Source organism: Caretta caretta, chromosome 6 (genome assembly GCF_965140235.1).
Source record: "Caretta caretta isolate rCarCar2 chromosome 6, rCarCar1.hap1, whole genome shotgun sequence".
Taxonomy (NCBI): domain Eukaryota; kingdom Metazoa; phylum Chordata; order Testudines; family Cheloniidae; genus Caretta; species Caretta caretta.
Genome location: NC_134211.1, coordinates 20,805,410 through 20,818,030, shown reverse-complemented (window position 1 = coordinate 20,818,030; position 12,621 = coordinate 20,805,410).

Genomic DNA, 12,621 nt, shown 5'->3' with positions numbered 1-12,621 from the left:
TCAGCCCGCTGCCAGTCTGGGGTTCCGTCCGCTGGCCCCTGTAAATGTAAAATGTATTACTGGCACACACAACCTTAAATTACAGTGAATAAATGAAGACTTGGCACGCCACTTCTGAAAGGTGGCCAACCCCTGATCTGACCTTCTGTAAAGTGCTCTGCTGTAGATGACTAGTGCAGCGCAAGTGTGCAGTGTTCCATATACAAACTGCATATAGTACGGCTGTGATTATCCAGCACCCACAACCTTCACATGACTGGGACCAGCAGAGTCTGAGGTGCTGCTAGGGTGCATCTGAGCTTGGGAGGAGCATCAGGAGCATGTGAGTCTTTGAGCCTCCCTGATCAGTTACTGAGCATCACCTCTTTGAAGTCTGCAGCTTCAAATTGGGGACCGTAGCTCTGCTTCCAAAAAGCCAGGTTTGTATAATCAAGGCTGCACTGAGAGCTCGTGAAACAACCCACCTCTTTTTCCTGTAGGAAAAAATGGTTATCCACAGGAAATGTAAAAACAGAATATTTAGGTTTGGGATTTTTGGTGAGTTTTATTCACCCCTTTTCTGACACACTTTTGACCTTTCTCGACTGCTTTTTCCAGTGGAGAAAAATGGGGTGTACAAAGGGGAGAAAGGGAGGAAATCCCCGAAACAAGAAAAGGAAAAAGTTCATCTTCTAAAACTCACAACAATATTTTAAGTTGAAACAAAAATTTCCATTTAGAAATTCCCATGGGGGGGCGGGGGGTATTTTTGTCATAGGAATTGAAATTTTTCCACAAATTTTAGTTTTACCAAAAATCTCACTTTGGGGGCAGCAAAGCTCTCTACAAACTGCCTGCCTCCCTCCCAAAGGGTTGCCTAGCCCTCATCGCATTGGCTGAAGGCTGATATCACTTGCTGAAGAGCTTTTATTTTGCTAGAGCAACAGTGCCATCTAGTGAGGTTCTAGATAAACTACTTTATTGTATGGGACTGTCGATCACCAGACATACAATAACTTCTGCCCAGTGAAATGGGAGTATATAGGATGGAAGGCATCACTGAGGTGAAATCACTAATAATGCTAAGAGGGCTGCCAAAAACTAAAGTGGCCTTCAGCCAGCTTAGCAGATTCAATGGTGGCATGAAGCCACCTTCACTGTCCCCAGGGCTTTGGGTCAAGCCCCATCCTGGTACTGGATTGAGCTGCTCAACTTCAGTTCCAGGAGCATTAAATGCACTCACCAAAAAATGTGTCTGGTATCATTGTTCCACTAAGGATAACCCCCTACTCTGTCGCTGGTAACTGTAGTGGGGCTAGATTCATAGATTCCAATGCCAGCAGAGAACATCGCAATCATCTAGTCTGGCTTCCTGTATAACGCAAGCCATAGAACTTCCCCAAACTAATTCCTAGAGCATGTCTTTTTAGAGAAACATCCAATCCTGATTCAAAATGGACAGTGATGAAGAATCCATCACAACCCTTGATAAATTGTTCCATTGGGTAATTATGCTCACCATTAAAAATTCGTCTTGTATCTAGTCTGAGTTTGTCTCGCTTCAAGTTCCGATCATTGAATTGTGTAATACCTTTCTCTGCTAGCCAAAAGAGCCCATTATTAAATATTTGTTCCCCATGTAGTTACTTATAGACTGTAATCAAATCGCCCCTTAATTTTCTCTTTGTTAAGCTCAATTGATTGAGCTCCTTAGATCTATCATTTGTAAAGCAGATTTTCTAATCCTTTTCTTGCGGCTCTTCTGTGAACCCTCTCCAACTTATCAACATCCTTCTTGAATTGTGGACCCCAGAACAGGACACCGTATTCCAGCAGTGGTTACACCAGTGCCAAATATAGAGGTAAAATAACTGCTTTACTCCTATTTGAGATTCCCCTATTTATGCATCCCAGGATCATGTTAGCCCTTTTGGTCACAGCGTCGCACTGGGAGCTCGTGTTCAGCTGATTATCCACCACGACCCCCACATTGTTTTTCAGAGTCACTGCTTCCCAGGATAGAGTCCCCCATCGTGTAAGTATGGCTGACATTCTTTACTCCTAGATGTGTGCATTTACATTTAGTCGTATCAAAATGCACGTTGTTTGCTTGTGCTCAGGTTATCAAGTGACCAGATTGCTCTGAATTAGTGACCTGCCTCCTCGTTATTTACCACTCCTCCAATTTTTGTGTCATCTGCAAACTTTATCAGTGATGATTTTGTCTTGTTCCAGCTCATTGGTAAAAATGTTAAATAAGATCAAGAACAGATCTCTGTGGGACCCCACTAGAAACATACCATCTCAATGATGATTACCCTGTTACAATTACATTTTGAGATCTGTCAGTTAGCCAGATTTTAATCCATTTAATATGTGCCATATTAATTTTATATTCTAGGGTTTTTTAATCAACATGTCCTGTGGTACCAAGTAAAATACCTTATGGAAATCTAAGTATATTACATTAGCACTATTACCTTTATCAACCAAACTTGTAATCCCATAGAAAAATATATCAGGTTAATCTGGCAATCTGTCAGAAACCCATGTTGATTATTAATTATATTACCCTCCTTTAAGTCTTTATTTATTAATAGAGTCCTGTTATCAGCCGCTCGATTATCTTGCCCAGGATCGATGTCAGAATGGCAGACCTATAATTACCTGGGTCATCCCATTTACCCTTGTTAAATATTGGCAAAACATTAAGAACATAAAACTGGTCATACTGGGTCAAAACAATGCTCCATCTAACCCAGTATCCTTTCTTCTGACAGTGCCCAGTGCCAGATGCTTTAGAGCAAATGAATAGAAAAGAACATTAGCTTTCTTCCATTCTTCTGGTATTTCCTTAGTGTTCCAAGCCTTACTGAAAATCAACATTAACAGCCCAGCCAGCTCTTTTAAAACTCTTGGATGCAAGTGATCCAGACCAAATCATTGATTTATAAATGTCTAATTGTAATAGCTGCTGTTTAACATCCTCCAGAAATTCTAGTGGAATGGAAAGTATGTTATCATCATCACATGATGAGACTATCATCTGTTTTTTCCCGGATCCATAACAGAAATATTTATGGATTTTTTTTTTGCCTTTTCTACATTATTACTGATAATTCTGCCACTTCCATTCTGTCAAGCTTCCACTGTAGGCTCTGGATCCCTATCCCTCAGCCAGTGACTATACTAACTCTGCATGCAGGAATGACATCCTGCTTCTTGCTTCTCAGTGCTTGTTTCCCTGCCCCCAGCAGTCTGTTACTATTCCAGTGAGGCTCATATGCTCCCAACCAACCCTTCCTATGCAAACTGCCTTGTCTCCAGCTAACTCTGAGTTAGGTTCCATTGCACCCTCATCTCTGGAAATCCACGTTAGCTGGATATTTTCCACGTGCAGGCCAGATTCTCCAAGGAGCAGATTGGGCTTATGCCCTGAGGAGCCTCTGCTGGCCTTTTAGCAGTTGTACTGTAGGACTGCAAGGAGTAGAAAGATAGATCTGCAGGTTCTGGGAGAGGGAATCCCCACCAAGCAGAAAGATGAGGCAGGGATGGGTTCTCTGGGCTCCACATGTGTTTCCTTCTGTCATGATTTTTACCATTAAACTTTCAACAACAAAATCCCCCCCATTTAGTTGATGCCTGGTGGGAAAAACTGCTGGAATTAGGGTGTGTGCTGAGGAGGAAAACAATGGGATCATGAAGGCATGGCTATGGAAAGGCAATTCCCCCAGAGAGCGTTAAGTGCCTCAGAATAAGGGTGGTGTTACTACTGCGGTATTCCCTGGAAGTAAGGATGGGGGAGATGAAGCCCTTCGGCGCTGTGCAGTACCTTTGCATTCAGCCCCTGTTGACGGGGAAATCCCCACCTGACGCCTGTTTTTGGGGGGTCAGTGTGTGAGGCACTAGTCGCCTGGGTGCAGTTCTGAGAGAACAGGCATCCCAGTCGTTAAACTTACCGTTACAATTGCTGAACTCTCCTCTGGCCCCTAGAGGTCAAGGGTCATGCTGGCTGACACTACACATGCTGTAGATCAGAGGTGGGCAAACTACGGCCCGCGGGACTGTCCTGCCCAGCCCTTGAGCTCCCGGCCAGGGAGGCTCGCCCCCCGGCCCCTCCCCCACTGTTCCCCTCTCCCCCGCAGCCTCAGTGCGACGCACCACCAGGGCGGGAGGAGGCTGCACTGCGGGGGCTGGGGAGAGCGGGGAGGGAGGCTCACCTGCAGCCACAGGGGAGCAGGCGGGCGGCGCGGGTGGTGGGAGCATGGCGAATGCAGGCGGGGGACTCAGGAGGAGCACCGGGCGGCCGCACAGCTGGCTGGACAGAAGCAGCGCTTTGAAGGGGAAACTGCTGGTTCTCTCCAGCTGCACCGCTGCCCCTGCTCCTCCTGAGTCCTTCGCCCATGTTCACAGGGCCGCATTCCGAAAGGGACTTTAGAGGGGGGGGTTGCATAGGGGGAGGGGCTGTGGATAGGGGTTGGGGCAGTCAGGGAGTGGGGGGGGGTTGGATAGGGGTAAGGGGTCCCAAGAGGGGGCGGTCAGGGGACAAGGAGTAGGGGGGTTGGATGGGTCGGGGGTTCTGAGGAGTGCAGTTGGGGGGCAGGAAGTGGGAGGGAGTGGATAGGGTTAAGGTTTGGGGAGGCACAGCCTTCCCTACCTGGCCTTCTACACAGTTTTGGAACCCCAGTGTGGCCCTTAGGCCAAAAAGTTTGCCCACCCCTACTGTAGCTGAATACAGGCCTTCTGGGGCCCTCAGTCTGGCACCTTTCCCCATCCTGAATACTCTGCTCGGGGCCCCCTTCTCATTCCCTTGCCTTGGCCCTTTGACCTGCCTGCCCATCCCTGTTCTGTTTCTCTTTGTCCCCTGCATTTAGCTGAATTCTGTGTTATGGCCCTGCCCCTCTGTCAAGAGGGAGGTGGTTTGTTTGTTTTTCTTTGGGGGCTCTGCCCATTTACAAGAGCTCAGATAGGCCAGGCTTGGTGAGAATTCCGTGCTTGGAGACCCCAGTGGTTACCTTGTATTGTCCCTTTGACCCCCACACCCATTCCTGTACATTTGTCCCGTCCCTATTCTGAGGGGGTGACCAATGATGTTCCTGTGGGTGAGCACTTCCAGGGCCCTCCCTTCTTCTCTGAGGTCCAATAGACCAGCACCGTACTTTTCTGCACCCCCAATAGCCTCGCTTCTATGGTGATGGGGAAGCCAGAGACAATCCGATCACTGCTACATTCATTTATGAATATAGTGTAATGGGAGCAGGGGAAGGAAGAAGTTTGGCTACAGCCAGTTCTAAGCTGTAGAACTTAGTGCCTTAGTGAACATTAATCATAGAAGTGTAGGACTGGAAGAGACCTCAGTAGGTCATCTAGTCCAGCCCCCTGCACTGGGGCAGGATTAAGTAATAACTAGACCATTCCTAGACAGGTTTGTCTAAACTGTTCTTTAAAACCTCCAATGATGGAGCTTTACACAACCTCCCTAGGCAATTTGTTCTAGTGCTTAACTACCCTGACAGTAAAGTTTTTCTTAATGTCCAACCTGAACCTCCCTTGCTATAATTTAAGCGCATTGCTTCTTGTCCTATCCTCAGAGGTTAAGAATTTTTCACTCTCCTCCTTGTAACAATCTTTTCTGTACTTGAAAACTGTTATCATGTCTCCTCTGTTTTCCCTTCTCCAGACTAAACATACCCAGCTCTTTCAATCTTCCCTCCTAGGTTCTGTTTTCTAGACCCTTAATCATTTTTGTTGCTCTCCTCTGGACTTTCTCCAATTTGTCTATATCTTTCCTGAAATGTGGCACCCAGAACTAGACACAATACTCGGTTGAGGCCTAATCAGCGCAGAGTACAGTGGAAGAATTACTTCTTGTGTCTTATTACACTCCTGATACATACCAGACAGATGTTTGCTTTTTTTGCAACAGTGTTACACTGTTGACTCAGATGTAGCTTGTTAGCCACTATCGCCCCAGATCCCTTTCCACAGTACTCCTTTCTAGGCAGTCGTTTCCCATTTTGTATGTGTGCAACTGATTGTTCTTTCCTAAGCGAAGTACTTTGTATTTGTTCTTATTGAATTTCATCCTATTACTTCAGACCATTTCTCCAGTTAGTCCAGATCATTTTGAATTTTAATCCTATCCTCCAAAGCAACTTGCAACCCCTCCCATCTTGGTATCATCTGCAAACTTTATCAGTGTACTCTCTATGCCATTATCTAAATCATTTATGAAAATATCAAACAGAACTGGGCCCAGGACTGATCCCTGTGGGACCCCACTCGTTATGCCCTTCCAGCATGACTATGAACCACTGATAACGGTTTTCCAACCAGATATGCACCCACTTTACAGTAGTTCCATCCAGGTTATATTTTCCTAGTTTGTTTATGAGAAGGTCATGGGAGACCGTATCAAAAGCTTTACTCTGAAGCCAAGATATATCACATCTACTGCTTCCCTGCTATCCACAAGGCTTATTACCCTGTCAAAGAAAGCTGTTAGGTTGGTTTGACATGATTTGTTCTTGACAAATCCATGCTGACTGTTACTGATCACCTTTATTATCTTCTAGATGTTTGCAAATTGGTGGTTTGATTATTTGCTCCATTTTCTTTCTGGATACTGAAGTTACACTGACTGATCTGTAATTCCCCAGGTTGCACTATATTTACCCTCTCCCACTCCTCTGGAATTCTTCCATCTTCCATGAGTTTTTTGCTCATAATTGCTCATAATTTGCTCATAATTTCCATAATTGCTCATGGCTCAGGTAGCTCCTCAGTCAGCTCCTTGAGTATTCCAGGATGTATTTCATCAGGACATGTGGACTTGAAGACATCAAACTTGTCTAAGTAATTTTTAACTTGTTCTTTCTCTATTTTAGCCTTAGTGAATGCCAGTGAAAATGAGGTAGGATCTATGTCAGATGTCCAATCCCTACTAACCTTTTTGGTAAAAACGGAAACAAAGGCATTTTGCACTACCGCCATTTTTCCATTTTCTGTTATTGTCTTTTCCTCCCTCATTGAGTAATGGGCCTACCCTGTCATTGGTCTTTCTCTCGTTTCTGATGTGTTTGTAGAATGTTTTCTTGTTACCCTTTATGTCTCTGGCTAGCTTAATCTTATTCTGTGCCTTGGCCTTTCTAACTTTGTCCCTACATGCTTGTGTTTGGTTTTTTTATATTCATCCTTTATCATTTGACCTAGTTTCCACTTTTTGTAGGACTCTTCTTTGAGTTTCAGATCATTAAAGATCTCCTGGTTAAGCTGGAATGGTCTCTTGCCACACTTCCTGTCTTTCCTACACAGTGGGATAGTTTGCTCTTGTGCCCTTCATGTCTCTTGGCACTTTTTCAAATGCTCTCGAACTGTTTTCCTCCTTAGACTTGCTTCCCATGGGATTCTACCCACCAACTTGCTGAGTTTGCTCAAGTCTGCCTTCTTGAAATCCATTATCTTTATTCAGCTGTTTTCCCCTCCGACTGTTCCTCAGAATTGTGAACTCTACCATTTCATGGTCACTTCCACCCAAGCTCCTTTCCACTTTCAAATCCTCAACCAGCTCCTGCCTGTCAAAATCAAATTTAGAACAGTCTCTTCCTAGTTGCTTTCTCCACCTTCTGAAATAAAAAAATGGTCTCCAGTGCATTCCACAAACTTGTTGGATAATCTGTGCCCTGATGTATTATTTTCCCAAAAGAGGTCTGGGTAGATGAAGTCCCCCCCTCACCACCAAGTCCTGTGCTTTGGATGATTGTTGTGGTGTGGGGTTTTTTTTTGTTTTTTTGGTTTTTTTGGTTTTTTTTAAAGCCTCATCCATCTCTCCTTCCCAGTTAGGTGGTCTGGAGTAGATCCCTATTATGACATCACCCTTGTTTTTTACCCTTTTTATCCTTATCCAGAGACTTTCAGCAAGACTATCACCTATTTCCATCTCAACCTCAGTGCAAGTGTAGATCTTTGACATACAAGGCAACGCCTCCTCCCTTTTTTCTCAGCCTGTCCTTCCTGAACAAGCTGTACTCTTCTATACCAATAATCCAGTCATATGAATTCTCCCACCATGTCTCTGTGATGCCAATTGTGCCATAATTGTGATTATTCACTAGTATTTCTAGAGTAACCATTTTTTCTTTCTGTTTATTCCCCATACATCTTGTATCCGTATACAGACATCTAACATACTGCTTTGATTTCCCCGCTATGTTCCCTCTTGCCTCTCCTTTGTCCCTGCTATCACTGCTCATGCTTCCCCCAGATCCCAACCCTTCACCTAGGTCTCCATGGTTTTGACTTACCTGCAAGGTTCTAGGCTGCAGTCTGGAGAAAAAGAAAAAGATTTTATTTTCTGTGCTGGGATGAGGTTGGGTCGCCCTGTAACTTGGGCTGAAAGTGAAAACAGTTTGTAACACCACTGGGGATGGTAGTCCCACTCCCTCCTGCCTCATATGTCTCTAGCCCCCATGGAAGACGCTCTTTTGGATGCCCAGTGCAGCCTTCTGTAGTGATGTAGGAGTTTGGGGGAGGGAAGATGGCCTTTGATCCCCAGCCATGCTTTATTCCCCCTCTCCGTATTGTTCAGTGAGCACTGAACCAAGCAAATTCACAGTATCTCCTAACCAAAAATCCCTTACAATAATAGCCCAAGCACAGAAATGAGCACGTTGCTGCTTAAACAGTACATGGTGCAACGGACAGCTGCTGAGTATCAGCAATGGCTTGAAGACAGAGATGGTCACAAATGAATCCATTAGCTTCTTAAAGCAGGGGCTTGGGAGCTCAAACTAAGAGAGCATTGAAATAACTGGCACCCCTTCTGTCTCACTCTTGGGCTCACTGGGACCAAGGCTGGCTTGGAGCATTAGGTGTAGCTTAGCCCCACAAAGGTATGGGTTACACTATTTCACTTTCAGAGGGTGCTTTAAACTTCTGCTTCTGGAACTCCTGTTTTAACAGCAGTGTGGAGAAAGCTCACCTCCCTGTGCCATTAACAGTGTTCAGACTGAATGCAAATTTCCCTTATTACTTACCAGCTGCTTGAATGAGAGATCCACAAACAAGCTCCAGAAAAGGATGGAGATCTGGATCTGGATGTCCTAAAGCCAAGTGGGTGGCTTGGAATGCCTGTTTGTGTAGCTCTACCCAGAATGCTTTTCAAGCTCTTTGGATAAATATGTGGACGTGCATGGAGTTCTTTAATGTGTGCTTTCCAGATTGGCACTCAGTGTTGCTTCATTTGGAGCCATACAAGAGGGTAGTTAAAGGCTCATTCTGTGGGTTTAGGATTAGGACCGATGGGGTGGGGGAGTGTTTCAAAAGTGCTTACTATCCCTGCTCCTTTTGAAGTCAAGGGGCGTTCTACCTTTGAAAATCCTCTCTTGCACTAACCACAGTGGAACTCACAGGTGGTTTTCTCCCAAAAGGAATTTCTCTCTGTTCCTTCCCCTTCTGGGAGCCACCTCCAGCTGTGGTTTAATGGTACTCCATCCTGGCTAGAGGGCCTGGATCTCCTTTTCAGAACCATCCTTCCCCTCACCTGCTACAGCACTTCTGAGGAGTAGCCAGAACGTCTGGTTTTCCTTCAGTCCTCCTGTCATCTCTCCTGCTGAGTGAAATATTGCAACACTTGACTCCCTCTCTCTGGGGTCAAGTAGAGTCGGGACAAGACAAAGTCTGGGAAAGAGGGAGGTGTTTTGGACTGCAGCTGTGGTGGAAACGTGGCCTGTGAATCGCTAATGAGTTCCTTTCCTTTCTGGTGCATGACAACAGCTAAAGAGGGCAGGATTCCCTCTGCTGCTCCACTCAGCAAAAGCCAAAGGCTTGCACTTCAGTGATCTCCATATTGGGCCTAACTGGACCTCCTATCCCTCTTCAAAGTAATAAGCCAAATGGATGCATGTACTAACACCCTTTTGACAATAGGTGGCAGTACACTGCTTCCAGCTGCCTGGTTTGGGAATGGGAACTTGAGCCCAAATTCTCAGCCAAGACAACTCCATTCATCAGCATTCAGTAAAACAAACTGCTTAACTTCTTTATCTGGGAGATAAGAGCACAGTGGAGAACGCTGTTTATTTCTCTTTCTAACCTGCATATTGGACTCCTTGTTGGCAGCTCCCTGCATGTGGAGCAATACTTGAGAATATCAAAAGGGAAAAAATCAACCCTTTTGCTGCCCATCAAAATTTCGGTGGGAACCCAGGGGTCCCACGCAAGGCAGTCACTACAGATACTAGAGACACAATTCAAAATGGCCTTGACAAACTGGAGAGTTTGGGCTGAAATGAACAAGATGAAATTCAATAACGATAAGTGCAAAGTACTCTACTTAGGAAGGAAAAATCAAATGCACAACTACAAAATGGGGGATAACTGGCTGGGTGGTGGTACTGCTGAAAAGGATATGGGGGATTATAGTGGATCACAGATTGAATATGGGTCAACAATATGATGCAGATGCAAACAAGGCTAATCTCATTCTGGGGTGTATTAATAGGAGTGTTGTATGGGAGACACAAGAGGTAATTGTCCCTCTCTGCTCTACAGTGGTGAGGCCCCAGTTGGAGCACTGTGTCCAGTTCTGGGCACCACACTAGTAAAGATGTGGACAAACTGAAAAGAGTCCAGAGGACAGCCACAAAATGATAAAAAGTTTAGAAAATCTGACCTATGAAGAAAAGTTTTTAAAAAGGGCATGTTTAGTGCTAAGAAAAGAAGATTGAGTGGGGACCTGATAAGAGTCTATAAATATGGTTGGTGTTGTTATAAGGTGGATGGTGATCTGTTGTTCTCCATGTCCATTGAAGGTAGGATAAGAAGTGATGGGCTTAGACTGCAGCAAGGGAGATATAGGTTAGATATTAGGAAAAAAACTTTCTAACTGTAAAAGTAATTAAGCCAGCCAAGGGAGGTTGTGGAATCCCCACCATTGGAGGTTTGTAAGAACAGCTTGGACAAACACGTGTCAGGGATGGTCTACGTTTACTTGGCTCTGCCTCAGCGCAGGGGGCTGGACTGGATGACCTCTCGCGGTCCCTTCCAGACCTGCATTTCTGTGGTTCTATATTCATTATCCCTTTGGAGGTGTAGGTTCTCTGGGGCAAGGGCTGCCTTTTTACTAATGTATATACAGTGCATAGTACAACGGGGGCCCTGGTCTGTAACTGGACCTATTGATGCTTCCACAATACATACTCCTGGAGATTATGGTTACATATTAAATGTTTACTTAGGTATTTGTGGTGTGCATGTTGCTCCTTCAGAGGGAGCTGCCCATTTTACAGGCCAACTTGGGTGCTACTTTTGTGGTGGTATCATGCAGGTTCATAGGGCATCCACAGTGAACTAGGATCTTGCTTGTTCAGTTTTAAAGGTCACCTACAAAGGGGAGAATATTGAAAGTCCATGCCCTTTTTTGCTGCTTTATGATCAATAAAAGAGGCCTGAAAGTGTTTTTCTTGCATTTTATTTTTCTAATTTCTTGGATATCAAGTCTTGTTTCCCTATTTTTGTTGGAAAGAAGAGGAAGTTTCTGATCCCTTAATTGAAAGAGAGTTTCTGTTCAATCTTTCACAGAGAGCTTTTTTTCTAGTTAGGCTTTTGAATTAAATAGGTATTAATACAAATGATTCAAAAAAGAACTAGATAAGTTCATGGAGGATAGGTCCATCAATGGCCATTAGCCAGGATGGACAGGGATGGTGTCCCTAACCTCTGTTTGCCAGGAGCTGGGAATGGTCAACAGCGGATGGATCACTTGATGATTACTTGTTCTGCTCATTCCCTCTGGGCCACCTGGCATTGGCCACTGTCAGAAGACAGGTTCCTGGGCTAGCTGGACCTTTGGTCTGACCCAGTATTGGCCCTTCTTATGATTCATTAATAGAGTTTAAAGGCAGAAGGGGCCATTTGTTCATCTAGTTTGCCCTAAGGTATGCTACAGGTCATTAAATTTCATCCAATCGCCCCTGTCTTAAGCACCATAGGTGGCTTAGCTGAAGCATATCTTCCAGAAAGGTGTCCAAATTACAGAGAATCCACCACTTCTCTAGGTAGTTTGTTTCAATGGTTAATCACCTGAATCACAGTTTAAAAATTGTGCCTTATTTTTAATGTGAATTTTTGTCTGGTTTCAGCTTCTAGGCATTGTTCCTTGTTCTCTCTTTTCTCTGCTAGATTAAGAGAGTTCTTTAGTGCTTGGTATTTTCTCCCTGTGAGGGTACTTGTTCTACTGTATCACATCGCCTCTTCATCTTCTTTTCGATAAGGTAAACGCACCGAGCTCTTCAGGACTCTCGGGGAAGGAATTCTCGCTGCACCCGCCCCAGTTTTTCAACATCCCTTTTTAAAGTGTGGGCACTAGAACTGTATGCAGTGCTCCAGCATCTATCTCACCAATGCTGTATACAGAGGTAAAATCACCTCCCTATTCCTACTCCCCTTTTTCTATATATCCACAGCTCACATTAGTGCTTTTTGCCAGTGGTGCTCTGGGTGCTCATGCTGAGCTGCTTATCCGCTATGACTCCTAAATCCTTATCAGAGTCCATCTTTCCCAGGATCCAGTCCTCCATTCTGTACGCATGGCTGGCATTCCTTGTTCCTAGACATATAACTGTGTGTTTGGCTTTATTAAAC